This window comes from Centroberyx gerrardi, chromosome 9 (assembly GCF_048128805.1).
Source record: "Centroberyx gerrardi isolate f3 chromosome 9, fCenGer3.hap1.cur.20231027, whole genome shotgun sequence".
In the NCBI taxonomy this organism is placed as follows: Eukaryota; Metazoa; Chordata; class Actinopteri; order Beryciformes; family Berycidae; genus Centroberyx; species Centroberyx gerrardi.
In genome coordinates this window covers 19,112,933-19,121,679 of record NC_136005.1, presented here as the reverse complement: position 1 = coordinate 19,121,679, position 8,747 = coordinate 19,112,933, and positions in this window count along the sequence as shown.

Genomic DNA, 8,747 nt, shown 5'->3' with positions numbered 1-8,747 from the left:
ATTACAGTGTACATACAATAGGAAAGAGTTAAACCATCTGTTGTCAAGTGCATCGCGCAACTTTTTGTATTAGTGCAATAACTTTAGCTGTTGGTTCTCATATTGCTAGTTTGTCTTGTGAAAAGGGGAGGGAAGAACGAGCGAGGTTCTGATTTGAGGGACTAAACCTCTGGAGCACCTTGTCCTATGATCTGGCACACTCTCCTGCCAAGACGAGTCTTTATCATACAAAGGGATTAGATTGCCCAGTGTAAGTGCCTTCAAGTTATTAGCACCTTCTTATACAAAGTATAACAGCAAACCCAAAGACATTGATTGCAGGGAACAGTTCAAATATGATTTCCTTATAGCTATTAATATGTATGCCTTAAATAGAAGCACACCGCTAAGCAGCTTATGATATTATGAAAAGAATGTTCCCTCAGGGGCATAATATGCCAGCAGTGACAGTAAGGAGAGATTCGTATTTACCCAGATTGGCTGTACTTACGTCAAGCATTCTCAGAGCTTGTGGGAGGGAAGATGGGGCAGTGGCAACAGCTCGGTTTCGATAAGCACTTACCGTGAATAAAAGACAAGCATGAAAGTGAGGTTTAGCCTCTTTAAAGATTCCCAACCAAATGTAGAGGCAGATAGGGCAGGTGCCTTTGGTTCCGGACGTGATTAGCCGTCTGTGCAGCACTGTTCCCACAGAAATGAGACATAGCAGAGACATTGTCCAAGCTTGTCCAGGTGGGGGACCTGTCATCCCAAACCAGAGCTTAGCAGTGCAGCGCTTGGAGCGAAAGATTAGGACCCAGGAATTCAGATTCTTTTTTTCAATGAATGCTTAATTCAAAAACTGTTTTTTTTTTTTTCTGTTCCCTGTGCTTGCCTCACATCATCCCTCATTCTGTTTCTATTTTATTCATCTTTACCTTTATGTTATATTGACAATTTCTTCCCTTGTCTCCCATGTCTCATGAGTAGACATGGGTTTATAAGCTTCTGTGTCATGCAGACATTTTTAGGTACAAATGTTCTTGGTTAGGATTTTCTCTTTGGTCCCTGACAGACAGTACCATGTGCAGCAGTAAAAAATATGGGCCCATGAACTCTTTATTCTGCACTGTCGAGAGATGCAAGGTAATACTATTGAACCAAGTGGATTCTAAAATTAACATAGATCTGCATGACAATATATACATTCTTTCTTATGAGGTAATCTGAAATGTTTTAGAGAAGAAATGAAACCCAGAGGTACATCAAGTGTAGATCCCAAGACTACTGACACATCTAATGAGCAGGACTGTGCTTTTGGGGGGTCCATGGCTAACTGCATGAATGCGAAGCAGGGCGTTGCTGAAAAATACTCAGAAGACTTTCCCTGGATAAATAAAGGTTAAAGAAAAAAGCTATATTTTTGCTACAGTCTTTAGATCCTTAGATATTGTTGATATGAATTCCTAAAAAGCCCTAGTAAAATGTTTTAAGAAAAAATATAAAACAACTTAATCACTTTAAAACTATATTCCTCCAACAGTATTCCTTTGTGGGGCTTAAAGGGGCAATGAGTAAGACTGTTACTGCCCCATAGCGCAAAATGACTATATCTGTTGGGGATTGATAGGGTTATTGATCAATACCAATGACTCAATGATTACTTTGCCAGGAGCTGAGATTTCTGGCTTTCCAAACGCACTTTTGGAACCAAAGATTCCCACTCACTCAATTAAAGACACTCCCTATCTCCTCCACCCTTCTTCTCCCCACGTATTTTCAACTACACAACAGTAACGGATGATGCAACGAGCGAGCAACCATCATCGCAAGTCAGCTACAAAGGCTAAAAAGCTTTGTTCTCAAGCCAAAAAAATCTAATAACAAAGCAGTATTATTATTACTACAGTATTTGCATTGTGATTTATATGTTTACTAGACGTTTCTGATGGATCTCTGCTCTAATTAGCTAGCTTACTTGTCTCTATTGTGAAAATGTGGCTTTATCGTTTACAGGCCACCATCACTAGAGGGGATGAGGATGGGCGAGAAGGGCGGCCAGAGACTTGTGCAGGAAGAGATGAGTTCTATTGATGTTGTTGCAATTCCTAGTGGCTGCCGATAGAGCAGGATAAAGGTCATAGACTACTTTTACAAGGATATTTTGTACCTTGGCGGCATCAAGTGGCAGCAAGAGGCAACTTTTTGAATTCTTCAATACCCAGATGTCATATAATGTCTGTAACCTAAATGTTTTCTTCTTAGTGGAGGTGGTGAAGAGGTTCTGCCATCGTTGTTGAGGCCACCTTTCTCTGGACGGAGCGCTCGCTGCTGTTTAGGAGACAGTTTTGTATTTTGCTCTTAAGTTTGATTTGTCACTGCATGGATATTTCCCGCCAGTGATCACACCCGACACCAGAATTCAATTTAACAAATAGGGAGAATCTACAGCGTTTCAATCAGGGGGGATGGGACGCTGTTCTCTGTTGCAGCCGAATGTGTGATTTAGGTTGAGAAGACAGATGTATTTTTACATGAAAATATTGCCTAGTGCAGCTTTAAGCACATGCTGATTTGTCATGTACTTTATTTTAGTGAGCTGCACCGGATTTGATGCTACATGGAATAAGTGTCCTTTAGATGACATCGCTCAGAGGACAAATCCAAACTAAGGTATAATTGTAATCACTGAAGAAGTTTTGAAATGAAAATATCATGGTCACATTTTAATTATTTAGATTTATAATATCACATAAACCAAGGTTTACTGTTACAATTTCTACATCACAAATATGTTAGGCGATTTAACTGCCATAGTTAAAATCAATAAGGGCCTTTTAATTTTTGCTTATGTGGCAGCAATAACGTGGCCAAGTGGAAAAACCTCACACTCCATCAGCTTATCCTATATCAGCTTATATGGCTTATATAGATTTGAGACTTTATAGGAGCCCATAGGAGGGCTTTTAGGAGCCTTGTCTTTTCGAACATTAAATAATGACGGTGGTGACATCTATATTATAATGAATCAGTAAAGATTGTAATTGCTCAACAATGTGTTGGCTGCTCTTATGCCAAGTTTGCGACGGATAGAAAGAAAACAACAACTTTAGTCTGCAGGTCTATTGTGGAGAGAATGGCGGTGAACAATGCACTTATAAAAAGGATATATTAACACATCTGTGTGTAGTTTGAGCCAACACACGTGTGATACTTTTCAACATGTATCAAAGTCTATTTTCCATATTTACATACGGTGCATAAAAAAGATTTAGTATGTTAGCCCAAACTCGACACACAGATTTGCTGAAAATGACATGATACTTTTTAAAAGTGTGTCAAAATGAAGATTTGTCCGTGCAAAAATGTAAAAAGTTGAAAATAGACGAGAAAAGTATCAGGGCAACTACAGACTCAATTTTTACTCTTTTACTTTCTTTCACAGCTTGCAGGTGACTGATTTTAAGTTTGTATAGAAATAACACATCATTGCAACCTTGTGGCATTCATATAGTGTAGTGTGTATAAATATATCATCAGAGGCTCCATAAACATAATGATTTTCATGTCCGCTGATAAAGCCTTGCCTGTGACCTTGTTTGTGAAGCCAAGGTAAAACGGGGCTACCAGTGCCACCCAGGGCAAAACATAAGCATATACAGTAAGTTAGCCCTCTTCGCTGGCTGCTAAGTGCCAGTGACCAACAGCTAGAGATTCAAAAAATTTAAGCTGATGTGCATATTTGTAATGAATCACATCTGTCACAGTTGCAACATTCTCTAGGGTCAGATCATGGCACACTGATATTTCATGTGGCCTATTTCCACCAAGTATGCCACAAATTATTCAAATTTTCACATCATAAATGTAGTCTCCTGTTAGAGTAGTCCTACTTCTCATATTTTACATGTCAGATATCCAAAAAAACAATTACACAATAGCTGCAAGTTGCATTATAAAATGCAGCTCAGGTATACAGCAAATGCTACAGTGGCAGGCAATCACAGTGTGACCCTAAATGTTCTGTTAACTATCCACACAATCACGTTTTTGCTTGGTAGCCCTTCCTAGGTCAATTTTCACCGTTATGGCAAATAACAAAAATATGGTAATATGCGGATTGATATTAGACCAAGTACCTCTAAACAAGCTCTAACAATGATCTCACCCTGACCCTAATGTTTATCAACTCAATTATCCTTCTATCTCCACATTTAGACCTTACACTTGGACTACTTATTTGTCCTCTGTAAAAGATGAAAGCAGGTGAAAAGTGTAGCGAGGAAAAATGAGGGATGGGGAGAGAGTCAAAGAGTTTCATTTATAAGAGGAGGGAGGTATTATGAGCACATTTATCAAAAATGGGAAAATAATGAAGAAAGATTAAAGCCCTCCCAGTATTTTAGATGTTCCAAATGGACAACCAGTCCTGTAGTTGACAATGGACCACAGAGAGTTCCAGACACCATTATGTGCCACAAATGAGAGAGTGACAATGTGAAAGCCTCTTTGCAAGATAGAGGGAAAGAAACTGGAATAAGGTCTACTTGTGCACATCTTTTTATACATTTTGTGTTGTGGTCACAAGACAAGAGAAAGCACTCTGTGTCTTGAATGTGGTAAAAGTGTAAAGAGGCTTAAAATGAAACCTTTTACATCACCCATTCCTGCTGTGATTATATTCTACCTTTGCAAGTGTTGTAGCTCCAGCCATGCCTCCCCTTGCTGACCCCCTTATTCCTCTATTCTCCTGCGATATTTGCAACATTCCAACCCCCAAAACACACACACACATACACACACACATACACACACACACACACACACATGCATACAGGCCTATTCAGTCTTGTTTTCCTATTGTCTGTTGCTGTCTCTAACTGACTTCTTAAAAAGGAAAAACATGGTTTATTTGTTATGTTTTTATTGCACTTTACTATGAGCCAACCACTGTGAACTATTGGTTAGGTTTAGGCCACTTATGGGAACCGGTACATTTGTTCACTGAACTGGTAGATTTGTTCAGTGAACACTGAACACTGCTGCGGGCGGCAGCCTAGCATCACCTAGACCTAAGCTGAGAAAATACAGACAACCAGGTCACAGAATTTTTGTCACAAGTTATTGGGCACCTAAGAGTGTGGGAAATCCTATGGTGCAATATTATGCTCTGTAAATCTCAAACTGTGAATAACAGAAGCCAAGCAATTTAAGCAGGAAGGTCATAGCAAAGTAAAGCAGGAAAATTGCCAGGAAAAATGGGCTTTCTGAGAGAGTGAAATAGATGAGAGATGAAGGGAGATGAAAAGTTGACGGGCTACCCAGGCAGGTCTACAAAAAGTAATGAATATCCCTTGGTGTGGAGCGATTTTGAGAAACTGTCATTCTGAATGAAGTGAGATAAAAATTATATTTCACCCAGATAAAAAACCAACCAATACAAAAGCAGAAAGGACATATGTCTGCCTGATGCTGCCCTTAATCCAAGACAAGGCCTGACAGCCTCCACCATCAAATGTCAAACCAACTGAAACATCAAAACAGTATGATTATACAACATATATGACAAAAATAAAAATGGCATAGCATTCATCCGAAATAAACAGAAAAATATAATTCATGGCCACAATGTGAAAAATAACAACCCGAATTAGCTCATTACTTTAAAGCTCAAGCAATATTAGGTTAATTTTGGTATGATAGACAAAATCAAAATATTATGACTCAAAATTACCATTCAAAGTTATGCTACAATCATCATCAACATGTGTTAATAGCCCAGCAAATGAATGTAGATGAGTGCACAGCATGCAATCTCCTCCTCATTCTGTACTCAGAATTAATGTTTTATTTTTTGAATCAGATAAAGTCATTTAAAATCATATAAACAAAGCCTGTCTCTGAAATGTCCATAAATTATATGCAAGGTTATGCCCCGTGTCTCAAATGTGGGTTAGCCAAAATGCCAGGACCTTTACCCTTAATGGACTGCGTAGCTAACTTTTCCATCAGCTTTCAAATTTGCATCACTAAGGTAACCAATCAAACATGAGGACTATCTATGAATTCAAACAAACAAGACTTTTTTTCTCCCCTCTCTCCCTATTATTAATTCAATTTCTTTTGTAAACACAGAATAGATTGAGCAGCCATAGATTTTGCCTTGTGTTGTAGGAAATAACGTGTCCTTCGCAAAATAATACAGTCATGCTTCTCATTCCAAAGTCTTAATGCTTTTTCCTTGAATAAATCATCCACATCTATTGAATCCCTTTCATTTCACAACACAAGCCCCATTCAAAGCGAAGAGAAAAGAGTCTGAATTACTTCAAGCTGGAGAGTTACCTCGCATAGAGAGGAATTAAGGACCAGTTGCCAATATTGTGGATCAACTATGCTCAGAATAAAAGCAGCATTCTTGTGTTACCTGGCTAGGGAATATAGTCACAATGGACTTCAAACAAGGACCATCGCACAATTCATGGATTGATTTTTACTTGAGGGACCTTGGACTTTTCACAACAGACAATTTCCAGGAAAGACAAGCATAAAGCAAATGGCTTGAATAGTCGTTGTATTACCCTCATGCCCTTTGTCGGGAAGAATATACGTGCTGTTGAGTGAACGTCAATGGGTGACCTCAATCTCATACTGTATCATTGTAATGCTGGGAAGTAAAAAGCTGGCTTTGAAAACTGTTGTTTTGCATTGTTCAGAAGCTATTTGGTATGGTCCATAACTTTGGAAGTTTTCTAGCATATTTGTTTACTTCTTCTGTTTACTTAGACCATGCCTTGCCTCTCGTACAGTGGGCTCTAACAGAACAATCTGAAACAATGTTGAGAATGGAATAAGTAATATCTGCACTGTCTGTAGAGCAGGAAGAAAATTAAACTCGAAATGTTTTCCTTTTCAGCCGTACAACTTCACGATTAAGGTGAAATAAAGACAGTCTCGCAGTTTGAAATTATCATTGCCTTCACAATATACAATAAATTTTACAAGAATATAAATATCAGTCCAAGTGAATATGCATTTCTGATGTTTGTGCTCCATGTTTCTTTGTCAGCAGTGTAAGCCGACTATCCCTGCTGCTCTTAAAGGTGCCCACACTCCCACCTGAGTGACACTCACTTGAGCTCTGCTCCAGTCTCTAGCCCCTCTAACAGCAAGATAAGACTCTTATCACCTCCAAGAGTGAAGATTTGGCCTCAATCCAAGAGAACCAACGGAGCAGGAAAACCACTGTCTAGACACTTAAGGTGAACTAAAAGCAAGAATGCTCTGTTTGACAGGAAATACTAAAGGGCTGTCGCTGAGGCACGGCACGCCGAGGAGGCTGTAGTTCAGACAATGTCATTGTGCGAAACCGCCTCACCAAATCCCCTTTCCTGCAGTCATTTTTCATCACCATCTACCATGAACCTTCTGCAGGACAGGGGAGGAGCACACACACGCTATCCCAGCAAAGTATGCGACGGATTGCAATGCTGTTAATTGCCAGGATACTCATAGGAAGTGATTTGATGCTGCATTATGCGAGGAGAATGTGTGATGTAGCTGCCAAAATGCCACTGAATTAATTCTGTATTTTCTGTAGGTTACAGGGTGAATAAAGGATGACATTGATAACATTGATAGTGTGTTAGTTTGGTCATCTGTTTGCTGTATGGCTTAGAAAAATGTATATAGTCATTGTCATAAATTGTTTTCCACTGTTACTTTGTTGTTATATGATACTGTAGCGGTGAATCTATAGAACTGTGCAGAACAAGAATGGACTAGCAACAACTTAAGTCTTTGTAAAAAAAATGTTTAACTGAGGACTAATTACAGTCAAGCTGCTGACTTCAGTAAGAACATAAGAAACACTGACATTATCAGATAGAAATATAATAGAGAACAGAGAGAGAACAGCAATGTGATGTGTCATCTTGTCTGTGCATCAGTTTGGTATGGTACGGTACAACTTAAAAACAAGGCAGAGAAATCAGAGATAAGAATGGCCGCAGGTGGGAGCATGTAGAAACATGAGGCTATCTACGCTATCTAACACTTCTTTAGGTATGAACTCACTTGCAACCTTTTCTCCATACTTTGTTTTAGCGGTGCAGCAGAAGTGTGACTGCTGCCAGCCTGGTGACCAACACCCCATCAGCTCTGTTCTTTATAAGTTAGGTACTGTATATAACTTAATAGCATAATGCAGGCAAATTACTCTCTGATTCTGGGAATTTTTAAAGATTACTTCATAGAATTTCTGTTTCACTTGGATGGTATAAAGTAAACAGTGAGAGGAAAGATGCTGACACTAGACAGTAGGTACCTATCTTTGGTGATAAGCGGTCATTTCTCTAGTGTTTTTTGCTCTACAATTCCCAGAGGTCAGTGTGGCCAGTACTGTAACGTCTTTTACCTTGGATTTTTTTGTGGATGAAGTTTGAGTGTCTATAGGTATCGGTCTGTTCAGCCATGGTGGCTTTGGCAGCTCATGCTAACTACCTTGTTCTTGTTGTGTTTATTCCAAACAAACCGCTGGTCCCGCTGCGGGAAACGTACAACACATCCCTTCCTGTGCGCCAGAGGATGTTTCTGAGGGAAGATTTACCCCATTTGCCCCTCATGTATTTCTATGAAAATATCACAGATTATTACTTTAGGTATCGCTCAGCGTTATGTGGTTAATGTGCCACACGTGTACCCCCACTGGCCACTATAGGACTGAATCCCACCAGTGCTTTCTTGCCTGTATCTCCCCTATCTGCTTC